This window comes from Chiloscyllium plagiosum, chromosome 26, assembly GCF_004010195.1.
Source record: "Chiloscyllium plagiosum isolate BGI_BamShark_2017 chromosome 26, ASM401019v2, whole genome shotgun sequence".
Classification (NCBI taxonomy): domain Eukaryota; kingdom Metazoa; phylum Chordata; class Chondrichthyes; order Orectolobiformes; family Hemiscylliidae; genus Chiloscyllium; species Chiloscyllium plagiosum.
In genome coordinates, this window is record NC_057735.1 from 10,211,679 (window position 1) to 10,225,778 (window position 14,100).

Sequence of the window (14,100 nt, forward strand, 5' to 3'; positions counted from 1 at the left end):
ACGAAACGACATGACCAGCTATCCTTAGTAGCCACACACGCAGATGACAAGCAACATGAGTTTGACTGGGACAACACTACTATTATAGGACAAGCCAAACAGAGAACAGCCAGTGAATTCCTAGAGGCATGGCACTCATCCATGGATTCTATCAACAAACACATCGACCTGGACCCAATATACCGGCCACTGCAGCGGACAGCTGGAACTGACAACTGGAAGCGGCAGAGATAAACCACTATAAATGCCGGAGGAAACATCATAGAAGCGCTTCAGAGGAGGCTCCCAAGCACTGAGGGTGTCACCTAGACAGGGGACGAAACGTCTGCAACACAAATTCCCAGCTCGGCGAACAAAACCGCAACAGATGCACATGTCAATGCCTCAATCAATGGAATGAAGGTGTTCTTTATTGGCTGGTTCTTAAAGTCTTAGTTGAAATGGATTGGGTCATCTGTAGTAGGCCTCTTCGTAGGTTGGCTCCCTCACTGCCCAAAACCTGACGCAATAATTGAGAGTGAGAGATAACAAACCATCCTCCTACACCAGCAATTGGTTTGTTACTGTTGGATACCTGGTCAAAACCAATGCCTGTCAAGTTGCAATAAGCAGGTTATAAATTGTGATAGTTGACAGGACTTGTGCTTAATCTTTAGTTAACTTACTGGTGTTCCATTTATTATTTAGTGCTAGTTTCTTTGAAATCACAGATTTGTGGATTTGTTACAAAGCCGATGGAGGCCATTCTACCAATCATTTCTGCGCTGGCTCTCCAAATGAACATCTCACTCAGTGTCATGGCACTGCACATTGTTCCTTTTCAGCTAAGTGTCCAGCTTAGGTTTAAGGTGAGAGAGGGGGAAAGTTTAAAGGGAATGTGCAAGACAAGTTTTTACACAGAGGGTGGGAGATGCTGGAAGATGCTGCCGGGGATGGTGGTGGAAGTAAATAGTATAGCAATGTTTCAGAGACATTGAGACTGACACAGGAACAGGCAGGGAATACAGGTATGTGGACCAAATGCAGGCACATTTAGAATGGGGTCATGGTTGGCACAACCATAATAGGCCAAACAGCCTATTCCTGTACTGTATTGCTTTACATTCTATGTAATTTTACAACCAGCAGCTAACTTGTTTTCAACCTTTTCCCTTTAATATTAAGGGAGTGTTTCTGGCAGAGCCAGTATTTTTTGTCCAACCCTAATTTCCCTTGAACTAAGCGGTATTGCTCAGGTATTTAAGATAATAACTTGGATATAGTTTTAATTCTACATGGTCCTCAGACTTTTCCCCAGCCGTGTTGTGTATCCAGAGTCACATGTAGACCAGACCTGGTAAAGATGACAGAGAGAGGATTTTAAACAACAACTGATTTCTTCACATGCTGATTTTGAGATATCTCCATGGTTGTATTAATTTATAACCTTTTCTGAAGGGCTATTCTCTTCCTATTTCCCAATCCCAATTGAGCTAAACTCTGTTTAAAGACATTTCAGAAGTCTTCATAATTTGCATTTGGCAATTACAATAATTAATACTGCATAATCAATCTCACACTCACCAGTGACAAGGTTTAGCTTTCCCTGCCAGATTCATTCAGTGAATTTAAATTCCACCAGCTATCCAGACGAGGATTGAACCCACAATTCCAGAAGGTTGTCTTGTTTCACTAGCCTGGTGATATTACCATTACTCAACCTGTGCTCTAGCCCACTACAGTTGGTGCTGCCCTATCATGAGCAACAAAACACCCTTGACAACATCTAGCCCAATCAGAGAGCTGTCTGATTGGCACCCTCAGGAACGGCACCAGGAGCAATGGTCACCGTGAAGAAATGATGTGGAGGAGCCTGCGTTGGACTGGGCTAGACAAAGTTAAAAATCACACAACACCCGATGATATTCAATAGGTTTATTTTGAAGTACTAGCTTTCGGAGCACCGCTCCTTCATCAAGATCAATACTGGGAAGGATAGAATCGATTGAATTGTCAGTAATGTCACACCAAATTTTAACAGAAAGAAAACTGTATGAGAATCCCACACCAGAACAACTCGACATCAAAACTTCAAAGGACAACACTGCAAAAGGACCGAACCCTGGAGCTAGTTACCTGATGAAGGAGCGGTGCTTCAAAAGCTAGTGCTTCCAAATAAACCTGTTGGACTATAACCTGGTGTTGTGTGATTTTTAACTGTGAGAAAAGGTAGCATTGATGAAGTGGCCTGAAAATAAATGTTAAAAAATTTCAAGCAACGGAGGGACTGAGGAAATCACTGCAGCCATGGAGTATGTCCGTGATCTTTGCTCTCTTTCCCCATAACGCCCCCAACTTCCTTGCCCTCTCCATCGCATCATTCACCCCCCCCCCCCCCCACCCCCACCCCCACCCCCACACACACCCCAACAGTCCTGGAAGGCCACCTCCAATCAGCTGAGAACCTCCTCCCACAGACTGGCAACGTATCACCATTAAATAAATACAAACCTCTTCTAAACTTTATCAGTTAAATCCGTGATAATGCATCTGTAATTACGTTCTTATGACCTGCAACATGTATGATTTTTAAAATAAAGTCTGCAACATAAGATTCCAATGAAGTTGTCCCATACACTTGTCTTTAAAGCATTCTCAGAATGTTAGTGAATTGTGATCAATGTATACAACCTTCTCCAACACATTGTTTGTGACATACACATTAAAATGTTGTAAGGCTAGAACCAAACTCAATAGTTTCTTTTTCGATCGTGGAGTATTGCCTCTGGGGGATGTTGATCTTTGAAAAATAACCAACTGGCAACTCAACCCCTTCCTCATCTTCCTTGGGGAGTACAGCTCCAACTCCAATGTCACTAGCATCGATGGTGACTTTAAAAGGTTTTGAAAAGCTTGCTGTAGCCAAAACTGGTTTGGGGATTAATATGGCTTTCAAATGATCGAATGCCTCCTGGCATTTTTCTGTCCACCGAAACTTTGTTTTCCTCTTCAGCAAATTGGTTAACGGTGCCACGACACCGCTGAAGTTTGGAACAAACTTCCGATAGAATCCGTTGAGTCCTAAGAATCGAAGCACTTCTTTCTTCAAGATTGGTCTTGGAAATTCCGCAATGGCCTTTGTCTTTGCATTCCGCGGGGTCAACATTTCATGACCAATGTTATGTCCCAAGAACATCATTTCTGCTTTTGCAAGTTCAGTTTTATTTAAGTTTATCACCAGTTTTGTTTCTCATAGTTGATCAAAGAGCTCTACCATGTGATCTTTCCAGGACTTACTAAAGATCACTACATCGTCCAAATAGACTGCATAGTTTGTTAACCCAGCCACAGCTCCGTTCATGAGTCTTTGGAATGTGGCAGATGCGTTCTTCATTCCAAAGGGCATCACTTAAAACCAATATAGCTCATTTGGGTTTACAAACGCAGAAATTTCTTTCGCTGACTCTGATAAAGGGACCTGCCAGTAACCACACATTAAGTCTAACTTCATGATGTAACGGGCTTGTCCGACTCTCTCGATACAGTCCTCCAATCTAGGAATTGGGTATGTGTCTGATTTTGTAACAGTGTTGACCTTCTGATAATCCACGCAGAATCATTGAGTCCTGTCCGGTTTGAGAGCTAAAACGATCGGGGAACTCCACTCGCTCTGGCTTGGTTCGATGATGTTCTCATCGGGCATGGCCTCTACCTCCATCTGGGCCTGTCTGGCTTTGAAAGGATTAAGCCGATAGGGGTGTTGTTTTATTGGAGCAGATTCTTACATATGTCCTTATACTGCAGTAACAAATCTTTCAACTGCGTTCTATGCTCCTGAGACAGACAACTTACTACTATATCCCACTCCTCAAGGACGTCTTCATTTTTAACTCTATTTTGAGGCACATCAAAATCCACATCATCTGGATTTGATTCCACACTCTGCAGGGCAGTAACTAACACCTGTTTCACCAGTTCTTTTTCTCTAATATAATACAGTTTCAACACGTTCATATGACATACCCGATACCTTTTTTTCTATCTGGCATCTTTACTAGATAGTTCACCTGACTCAACTTTTTCTCAATTTGATAGGGACCACCAAATCTGGCTTTGAAGGAATCTCCTGTCACTGGTAACAGTACTAACATGTCATCCCCTCAGGAAAATGTCCAAGTCTCAGAGCTTTTCTCTGCCTCCTGCTTCATTCTATACTGTGCCCTCTTTAAGAGCTGTTTAGCTAACTCACCTAGTCAATTTAATCTCTCACTCACCTCCGATACATAATCTAAGTGTGAGATCTCCGACTTTGGTCCTGTCATTTTTTCTTTAATTAGTTTCAAAGGGCCTCTCTCTTCATGACCGAATATTAACTCGAAGGGCGTGAACTGAGTAGATTCATTTGGGGCATCTCTAATGGCAAACAATACAAATGGGATACCTTTATCCCAATCATTCAAGTGCCCCTGACAGAATGCTCTCAACAAGGTCTGATGCCACCTTTCTAAAGCTCCCTGGGATTCAGGATGATTTGCACTGGATTTAAAGTGTTGTATACCTAAGTTATCCATAACCTCCTTAAACAGCCCAGCAGTAAATTTTGACCCTTGATCCGACTGAATCTCTCTGGGTAGCCCACACCGTGTGAAGAAAGCTACTAACTCCTCTATTATCCTTTTTGCCTGATACTCCGGAACGGAGTTGCCTCTGGTGTAGACATCAGTTATGGTTAACAAATACTGGTTCCCACTTTTCATTCTCAGGAGGGCACCTACACAATCAATTATAACCCACCTGAAAGGTTCTTCAAATGTGGGAATTGGAAACAAAGGTGCTGGTTTTATTACCATTTGGCATGTATGACACGTACGGCAAAGGTTAACCACATCCTTATGCATTCCAGGCCAATAAAAATGTTTTGTACCTTAGCCTGAGTCTTTGGTCCCCCAGGTGACCTCCTACAGGTAGTACATGTGCTACCTGTAACCCCTCCTGTCTGTATGCTACTGGCAACACAATCTACTGCACTTCAACCCCATTTCTCCTCTGCACTAACCTGCCATAGTCTCCATTTCCATCTGAGGATTTTATCTTTCAGATAACAACCCTCTGGAATATTCTCCGCCTCCTTTTCAGAGTACGCATCTACACATATATCTTTTATCATCTTGTCTTGCTGTTGCAAGTCTCTTAGTCTTTCAGAACAAAACACTTCTGCCTGTTCAGGTTTTATCTGCACCATTATGTCAAACAGGGTATCAGCTAACTGAACATCAACTCCTTCATCTTTTTCTTTACTTTTCACTTTGTGCAGTGACTTATGATAGTGGGATCTGGTTACTTCACAGTCTGGAACAATACCAGGAAATTTCTGTTTTAATTCCTCAGTTTCTTGATCTTCCTTGGGCTTTTCCACAACAAGGGGTGTCACTCCCACCTTGGATTCTGCCAAATCATTCCCAAGAACAAACTGAATTCCTGGAACTGACACTCTGTCAATCACTCCCTCTGTAACTTCCCCAGATTTGAGTTAGCACTCCAATCTGATCTTACATAGGGAAAACTCATTTTCTGTCTACAAATTACCACACTCTCGAGTAATAGATCAGAAATAGTGCATATTGCTCATTCCTTACTATCAGCAACTGGTTAGATTTTGTATCTCTCAAAATGATAACTCCTCGTCCTTCTCCCCCTGTTCTTTCTGAGTAAACTTTACCCACAGAGGCAAATTCATTGTAGCGATCAGGTACGAACTCCATACCCAGCCCCTGCCTCGGCTGTGCACTCTCCTGCAGCTCCTCGGCTCTTCTTGGGGTCTCCTTTACTACCTTCACTAATGCCACTGGCTTAGCTTCTTTTACCACATCTTTTCCCACAGCGCCTTTCTTTAATGACCAGCACTGTGTCTTTACGTGTCCCACTTTACCCCAGTAGAAACACCTGAGGCCTTTTACTTCCTTTCCTTCACCTCTTGGGCTTCTTTTTTATTCTGTGGTAAATTCTTACCAGTGCTCTCTACTCTTGCTTTCGTAGTGTAGGATCTATCCTTCTCCCACCTTTTATCCCTCACAGGATGAAATTCAGGCCAAAAGCTTGTCTTATGCACCAAGATGTACTCATCTGCGAGTTCTGCTGTCCTTCTCACTTCCTGAACTTTGTTCCTCCGCGTGAATTCTTACATCTCTGGAAGTGAGTTTTTAAATTCCTCCAACAGAATAATCTCTCTTAAAGCCGTTAAAGGCCTTATCTGTTTTCTAAGCATGCGCCCATTGATTAAAATGACTGTGTTTAATTCTTTCAAACTCAACATAATTCTGACCTGGTTCCTTCTTTGTGTTTCTGAACTGCTGTCTGTATTCTTCTGGTACTAATTCATAAGCACTTAAAATAGCCTGTTTAACCTCTTCATAATCTCTTGACACCTCATGAGGCAAATATCTCACTAGCTCTGCCTACCAGTTTTGTCTGAACTGGAATTACCCATAAATCCTCAGACCACACCATCTGCCTCGCCAATTTTTCAAATGAAATAAAGATGACTTCAACATCTTTCTCATCAAAATATCGCAGAGTTTTGACATATTTATATATATATATCACTACCTTCTCTTTTAATCTCCATCCTGACTAAGCTGCAACATCTCAAGTTCAAATTCTCTCTCTTTTTGTTCTCCCTTACTTCTCTCTCTTTGCTCAGCCTAGAACCTTCTCTCTCTGTCTCTTTCCTCTCTGTCTTTCCTCTCTTTCTCTTTCTTCTCTCTCTTTCTCTTTCCCTTTGTTTATCTTCTAACACGATTTTCCTCAATTGTAATTTAAGTTTTTCTACCTCTACTGCACTTGTCTGTTTCTCTGGTACACTTCAGTGTTTGAGTAACTCCCTAACAACTTCAGCTTTACGTTTGTCCTTGGTTAAGCCCAAATCTAACTTATTTGTTAATTCTAAAAGTATGGCCTTTTTCTTTTCTTCTAAACTTTCTTGGCAAATTTGAGAATCATCTTCAAATCCCAGAAACTCTTTAGCAATTTAAGAGCCATTTCTCTCACTTTTAATTTAATTAACCACAAATCACCAAATTTAAACAAATTGTCTCACTTACATTTTATTTAAAGATCTAGGACACTAACCTGCAAGTGTTTAAATCTGGTGGGATTTTTCGTACCCCAAATCTATTCAAATCTGTCTAAACCAGTTCAAATCCCGATGACAAGCCCACAAACTGTTACAAAACTGGGTAAATCCCTCTGTTAATTTAAAACCAGCAACTGAGAAAAGATTTTTCCTATGCAATAATCTTTGATAATTCAATAGGCAAAGAACTAGTTAAAGTAAAAATAAACAACTTTATTTCTTAAAGTATAACAGAGAACAATTAAATAACAACTATTTACAACTCCTTCCTCTAAACTATCTTTTACCTGCCCTTCTATAATACTCCAATTAAGATTTACCAAATAAAACTTCTTACTTCTTAAAACTTCTTAAAACTTCTTAAAACCAGGCAGCTGTTGGTTCTTCTCTATATTCCTGTCTTTTCTTCTTCTTGGGGATTCTGCTTCACAGGTTACTAATCAATAAAGGTATATTTAAGAGAGCTATTCTCTGGGCAGTTTGCAGATGTTGTTGGCTTGGCAGTTCTCCTCCCAACTGTTAAAGTTTCCCTGGTCTTATATCCCCAAAGCATCAGATTATGTCATTGGCTTTTATGACTGTCAATATTCTAAATTCAAACCTGATTGGAGATTGGTATTTTGGATGTTTATAATTTAAACTGATTGGTCGAACTCAAATGTATTTTTGTCTCCAGGAAACCAGTTAATCAAATTGTTTGACAAAATGTTACATTATATTTTTTTCAGAACACTTGGTTCTACTTGTTGATAACTTTCTTAAAGGTATAGTACACCCATATCTTCATAACAACCCTCCACCCACCACGACACCGCCAAGCATTTTTTCCCATATCTAACATTTCTACATCCACACATACAATTACGGTGATTATTTCCCCATTTCCCTGCAGGTCTCTGATTTCACTAATTCAGGTGTGAAAATCTTGTAATCCTTCTACAACCTGTTCTTAGGACTTGGAGATTGGTAGGTCATTGGCTTGAAGATTGGTGACCTTGATTCTGTTAATCATCCCACATCTTCTGTAAAGTCTCCCTCCAGTGAAGGCTTCCAATTCTCTTTTTATTCATTCATTAGAAGTGGGTGTTACTTGTTCAACCTGCATTTGTTGCTAGTCCCTAGTTGCCCTTGACTGAGTTTCTTCCTAGGTCAATTCATAGAGCAGGTAAATGTTAACCATATTGCTGTCATGTAGGTCAGAGCAGGTAAGGATGACAAACTTCCTTCCCTGAAAGACATAAGTCAACCAGATAAATTATTTTACATCAATTGGTTACATGGTCACCATTTGGCTAGCTTTTTATAATTCTAGTTCTTTTGAAATTGAGTTGAAATGTTATAATCTGCCCTTAAATCTCTGTCCTGTTATGACCCAGGGATAGCAAGCCAAACCAAATCAGCCTCACTATCACTGGATTTGCAGCCCAGTGAAATTAAAGTATTTGATGACCCTCAAATTTGCCCAAATGTTCCTGAATAGACTGTATGAATAACAGATCTTAGACATCAAGTGTGAAACTTAAATAAAAATTAACAATTCGTATAAATGCTGTAACTTTAGTATGACAAAGCTAAATAGCTAGGTAATTTGCTTAATTGAACAGTGTGAAATAACTGGTGCCAACCCTTCATTCAATCCTTGGATAATGTATTATTCACTGGCACGTAACTATATACCTAATTTCAAGTGTGAAAACTTTACGTAGACTTTCAGAATTATTTACTGATTTCTACAGACTCAGCCTCTATTCGCATGACATTCAAACATTTTTTGGCTGTATATAAAACTAGAGACAGTAAAAAAAAAGTACCCAGTCCTGAATCTTCCAAAATCGTGCTGCACCTGTCAAAACCAGTCAAAATAAGTTTTTTTTAAAATCAATATTCTCTGTGGTTCTGGTTAGCACCAGCCCTCAATTAATTGGTCAACTGAACATCCAATCAGCTCTGATATGACGGGGTACAAATCATCCAGTGTTCCTTAGATTAGTAATTAAGTTGCATTATCTTTGAGGCCAGTCACTAACAACAGATCTCTGTGCTTGTTTCCTTCTCTTCAAAAACACACAGCTGTTCAAAGCTCAATTAACCCCAACATCAATTGACAATTCCACCAAAAAAAGAGAAAAGTAGTGAAGGCCTCTACAGTCTCTGGAACATTACCATTACTGGAGCAGTAATTGTGCCACTACCTCCCTGTAAGAGATATCCTTTATGATGTGCTTGAATGTCTTTTCTCGGAGGACCTTGTTTCTGCCTATCCAGGTAGGCAGTCCAATACTTTATCTAAAGAACCATTAATCTCTTGAATTTCATTCACAGAGGAACTTTTCCCTGCTGAATTGGGTAGCCTTAACAACATCTTGGGGGCTGTTAATACAGATTTTATTCTTCTTAAACATACCCTGAATTCCATGTCTTAATTATCCCAACCTGAATTTTGGCTCCGGTGGAATTATAGGCAGCCCACATTCAATCTGTGCAGAAATCTTTATTGTCAATCTATGTTGAAGTATTTTAACTTGTAGGTTAGGTTTAATGTTTTATTTTTCCATGTGTTATTATCTTACTGATGAACTCAACATATTCACATCCTCAGTAATGCCTTTGAGATTAGCTGCTTTCCCTGTCATTTTTACTGATAATTCTTTCTTGAAAGATGAAAAATTGAAATATGTCACTTGAACTTGTGCTGTTTCAGCATCACTGTGAATCTGTGATTTCTATTTAGATCACCAGCTTGTGTTGGTACCTGAATAATTTCAGGTAAGAATTGATCAATGAGCTCAAGTGGGTTCTACTTTTCATTCCTATTCTCCTCATCTGCATCTTTTGATCAACTTTGCTGGTTTCAGTCATCAGAATTTCCTTCAGTGATAATAGGAATGGAAGACATCTCTCTCAAAACTGCATAGTTACAGATTTTGATTCTGTTAACACTATGAAAAAATTCTCTTGTTCCAACTTAGATAACCTCAATACATTGTTTCCCCTGTCATGGATCTAGGAAACATGTAGAAATGTTCTACTATTTGCCCTTGACAAATTATTCAATAGTTATTTGTTCCTAGACCAATTGTTCTCTGACTAGATTGTGTCTCTGGACAAACTTGGCCTCTCTTACTAATTCACTGTCTATTGCAATGCTCATGAAATATTTGCTATTGATAGGATCTCTGATGTAGTCATGTCAGGAAATGGACCATAGTTTATTTATAAGACTTTCAGTCAATTTGTAGCCAGCTCTGGATTTGACTGTGTAACAAACTCACCAAGATTTCCACAGTCAAATGTGGAAGCTGAGTTTGGATTTTAGACAAATATTAATGTTTGTACAAGGAATAGTCTTACCAGGTAGAGCAAGCTTCCCACTGTAATCAGCGTCTCCATGTATGCACATTTGGGCCAGGGTCAATAGGTGACCTCAACAGGAAAGAGATGTTCATTCAACAGGCAGCTGGCCAGAAGTGACTGTATATTGTTCGTACAATGGGGGGGGGGGGCATTGTATGAAGGAACCACAAGAATCTCACCTCTTCATGGAACAATCGTCCACCAATAATTGATTGGGGCAATGCCAATGAGGAACTGTAGGAAAATAATGGTTTATATTATAAGGAAAATACGTTCTTGACAAATTGAGAATCCACCTCAGTGCCTGACATGGACTTGGCAGGAGATGGGCTAGTGGTAAATGTAATTACATGCATGAATGTTAACTATAGAATGAAAAGCTTGTGTCAGGTGGAATGAAGATGTTCTATAAGGTATTGATTCTGAAAGTGTTACTGTTTGTACATTGCATTAAATTCCTCCAGATCAGTTGAAGTCATAAGAACGTGGATGGGGAAAAGCAGCAAGTCTTAGGGCATTATGGAGTGCACAAGTCTCCCAGTAATCTTAGTGACAACATCTAACTTACTAATGCAGTGTGTACCTGATTGATATCATGCAATAAATTGCTCCTCATTTGAGAAAGGAGCTTCTCCTCATTATGCCTCGTGAGTGGTTTTCCCCTCCCACTGAAAACCAGGAAGACAGTTAGATTCAGCCAATGAAAGTAGATGGTGGCTGAAAACCATCCCAATTACAAGGTCAGAAGTCACATGAAACTAGGTTATAGTCCAACAGGTTTATTTGAAATCACAAGCTTTTGGACCACTGCTGCTTCACCTGATGAAGGAGCAGTGCACGCAAAGCTGGTGTTTTCAAATAAATCTGTTAGACCATAACCTGGTGTTACGTGACCTCTGACTTTGTCCACCCCAGTCCAACCCGGCAACTCCACATCACAGTTACAAGGTGGTAGTGGTAAGCATTGCAAAATTCGCAACAGGAACCTCTATCAATAGCTCCTGGTTAACTAAGCTTATAACTGTAAAAGCACCTCCAGGTTTTAAATGATGAAGAACATATTTGTAATGAGCCCAAGGTTATGGTTATGCAATATAAGAGGTGAGGCATTTCATGAGCACATGAATCATGTTAGCACAGTGCAAGTGGGAGCCTGATTTCATTTTAATCAATGGCACAAGGTTTCCCCGTGGTTCAGAAAACACAGCAGAGAAAGGCAGGCTAGGGCTCCTAACTTGAGACTGCAAATGCCTTTTTATAGTAGAATGAGTAAAATAGGAGGAGTGGCAGTGTGGCCCTTCCTTTGACCTCTCTCTCTCTCTCTCTCTCTCTCTCTCTCTCTGGGCTTTGGCACAAACATTAATCTCTAACCTGCCCTCACCAACCTCCAGCTGCCGGGCTGCACTCTTCACCATTGCCAAATGCTGCCCCCACCTTCTCTGCACGTTGATGTAGCCTCCTGCCACTTCTTATCCTGCCTGGCACGGACAAGTCAGCTGGGAATCAGCTGTTGGATTTTCAGAAAATCTCTGTTCCTGTCCTTGGTACCAGTTGCTTTCAGATTCCTCCCCCAGTTAATCACCACCCCGTAAATACTAGGCGAATAAAATTTGATAGCCCATTCCTCAAATCTAGTTCCATTTGAGTGAAAAGAAGATAATGAAATTTCCCTTTAATGCCGCCTCGGAATAAATTAATTCAATCTTCCACATTCTTTTGTAATCTTCCTTTTCCCACCCTTACTCATGCATTCTTTATCTGATAATCAAATATTTTACTTTCTCTGCTCCCCTCTCTGGAGCATTTTTTTTTCCCAGGCTCTGCTGTCGTTTTTGGAATCCTCTTCACAAGAATTAATGTGCCCGGGTCCCCTTTTTCGTCAATTCCCCACCCAAACCTGAAAGTTTCAGCAAGGTCAGCACCAAAAGTGCCTGCCCTTTCACAGAAAACAAAGTCAACCTTCTCAGTTTCCCCTCAGAAAACGAGCCCCTAATACCTGGTAAGCAGCTTTGTTTCCCATCTACATGCAGAACTCAAGCAGAACTCCAGCAGTGACAAAAAAAACACATTCAGCACTTGCGTTGTTATGGTAACAGGATGTAGACATTTCCAGTAATGATCCATGTTTGGTCACCCTCTTCATTTCTGTCCTTGAAGCTTTGCTTTTACATATTCTTAATGATCACAGTCAGGTTTTATGATGAGAACGTTTAAAAGACCTTCATGATTATTGAGGGCGACAATAAGATAAATAGCAAACAGCTGATGTGTCAGGATCAAAATCGGGAGTACAAGCTGAGGGTAATCTCAAATAGAACTAAAAGGAAAATTAGAGGAAGGAAGTCTTTGCATGAGGGCTTGGGGAGAGCGGTTCAATCACGTGGAAGGAATTTGTCGAGTCCTTAAATCCATTTCAAAAGAGGGTTAGGGAGTTCCTTGACGAATTGGAATGTTGAAAGTAGCAACTTGGATTAATTCAGCGAAGGGTTAAAGACTCAGGCGAAGCATTAACAAGAGTACCGGTTGAGCCAAATGTCCTATTCGACTATTGTGCTTCCCAAAACAGAGAATAACCGAATCTTGGGATTTTTACAGCACAGAAGGAGGCCACTTATCCCATGTCTGCAGCAGTTCCATGTAGGAGTGTTTACCCAAGGTGATTTAGAATGACGTTGGTCAGGTGGATCTCATTGAATATGAGTTCCCTGATTGGGGTTGTTAACCTGGCCCAAGCTGACAGATATAAACTGGAGTCTCACAGATTTGCCTCACGCTAAGGAAAGGCTCTGAGTTGGCTGGTCAGAGCCCATGTACTGGGCACCTGTAAATAAAGGGTGACTGGATACTGGCCTCCATGGAGTTATTTCAAGAGTCTGTCTACCTCCTTCTCCTCACAGTCATGTACGTTTTTCCATGTTTTGGTAAAAAGCCAACTCCCTCATGGTCACCTCAATTAAACTTGCCTCCACAACAGTTTCAAGTTGCACATTCCAGGCCATGACCATTTGCTACTTGATTAATATAATATTGATTGTCTTTCACTGCTGGAATATTTCTAAGGTTCTGTAACAGTTTTGCGCGTCTCAATATTGAAAAAGTTCAAATTACACTTCCAACATACTTTATTGGCTGCAAAGTGTTTTGGGAAGTGCTGATGTCATGAAGGGATATCTATAAATGCAGGTTATTCTTCATTTGTGATCCATTTTACGCAATATAATATGGAATATTTTCAGAGGATGTGATAAGGAAGTAAATGAGTAATCCATTCATTCCTCTGTCTTACACACTTCCTTTATTTAACTGTGTGGGCATTCTTGGCTGGGCCAACATTTATTGCCCATCTCAAATAGCCCTGGAGGGGATGCTAGTGGGCTGTTATTTTGACCCATTGTAGTCTCTGGGCATTAGGTATACCCACAATAATATTGGGATTTCAAGAAGTTTGACACAGTGACAGTGAGGGGGTGGTGATAAAGTTCCAAGTCTGGGTGGTAGTGTTGGTGTCCCCTTGCATCTGTTGCTCATGGTGGGAGAGTTTGGAAGTTACTATCAGAGGAGCCTTCGTGAATTTCTACAGTGCATCTTGTAGATGGCATACATTGCTTCCACTGAGCATAGGTGGTGGAGGGCTG

At 40.6% G+C, this 14,100-nt stretch overlaps 1 long non-coding RNA gene across 1 annotated transcript; it reads right to left on the bottom strand.

The window, feature by feature from the left end:
• Nucleotides 1-8,054: 8,054 nt before the first annotated feature.
• LOC122562965 lies at nt 8,055-13,010 on the bottom strand. The gene is made up of 2 exons (XR_006315450.1): nt 12,462-13,010; nt 8,055-8,339 (listed from the first exon to the last, which is right to left on the bottom strand). It is a non-coding gene; the product is annotated as an uncharacterized LOC122562965 (long non-coding RNA).
• Nucleotides 13,011-14,100: the final 1,090 nt, after the last annotated feature.